The sequence below is a fragment of the Tenrec ecaudatus genome, unplaced genomic scaffold (assembly GCF_050624435.1).
Source record: "Tenrec ecaudatus isolate mTenEca1 unplaced genomic scaffold, mTenEca1.hap1 Scaffold_538, whole genome shotgun sequence".
In the NCBI taxonomy this organism is placed as follows: Eukaryota; Metazoa; Chordata; class Mammalia; order Afrosoricida; family Tenrecidae; genus Tenrec; species Tenrec ecaudatus.
Window position 1 is genome coordinate 430,501 of NW_027459452.1, and position 1,435 is coordinate 431,935.

Consider the following 1,435-nt stretch of genomic DNA (forward strand, 5'->3'; position numbering starts at 1 on the left):
AGTTGCTTTTCTTGCCCACACCCCATCACTGTGGTGGACTTGCACACATTCCTGTTGAGTCAGATGTTGGTGATCTGCATTTCTCCTCCACATTCACTTCACTTTAAAAAAAATTTAGCCCCTGCTATGATTCTAGTGATAGAAGGCGATGTAGGATTTAAGAAAGCTGAATTATCCCTGTCATGTTTAACTCACTGCATAGTTGGAAACTTATAGTTTGAATGTTACATGTTTGCTGTCAGGAATTGAATTTCCTTTCCACTGGGCATCCTGCAGACCCTGCGGTGCTGCATTGCTCCTTGGGCCTTGCTGTGTAGCATGGGGATTGCAGGGCCATCTCTACTCTGCTTATGGGACCTGCAGGACCGCAATGATGAGTTGCAGGCTGCGCTGGAAGGCCTACAGACATGGATGCACAAGACACAGAGTAGCCCATCTAGTTTCCGGCCAGATGGATGCCTGCCCCCAGCAGATTGCTCCGAAGGTAGAGGATCTTCTTGGGGAAAGGGTGGAGTCCTTGTTCCAGCAAACTGGGCTATCTCTCAGACCTACCCGTAGTTTGTGTCATGGGCCACTTCCAAGCATCATAGGGTATATTGAGGCACAAACACCTGCCCCAGACACACTGGCACCACCCGGCTGAGTTCCTTGTAGCTGGGAATTTATGGAAGGGGATGGGGGCTTTATCAACTGTAATGAAATGGCAGCAGTTATGTGATCTCACAATGACCTCATGAGAGGCATGTCCATCACTCGTAGATGTTCCAAAGCCACCTCCAGAGTTGTGATTAAGATGAAGGGACTTGGTGGTGAGGTTTCAGCATAGGCTAGAGACAGAGAGAGTGAGGGTATGTGACAGTAAATAAAGGAGCTATATTTCCTTTGCCCAGGTCACAGACCAGTCTCTATACAGATTGTCCTCTGAGCTGTAAGCTGGTTGATGTGAAAACTCTTTTAATAAAAGAGATAAATTATATCTAAAACATATTAATGACTCCCTGATGTTCAGAGAGAGCTTGAGATTTGTCCCCTTGAGTGTCAGAATTCGTCAGAATAGACCTGTGCCAGCGGCGCCTGCGCAGGACACAGGTCAAGCAATGGAAGCAGTTGGGACCTGTGTGCATAGGCGTGCATATCTGCTTAAAAGTAGATATCTCTGGCTTCAGGATCCTCTTAGTGCTGAGGTTTATGACAAATTCCACCTACAGTGTAGACTGTGTTTGATTAATCTCAGCTCCTTCAAAAGACAAGAACAAGGAGGTAACACAGCTGCCCTAGAGTTTTGTCATAGTCCTGTATAGCCAGGGGTTGGTTCTTGGATCAGTGCCCCCAACTGTGCATCAGCAGACACCGTGGCAAGTCTCTCAGCCCTGCTGCCAAAGCTCTGATACACAGTGGTTTTGTGTGCTAAGTTTTGGCCACTCCCTCACCCCAG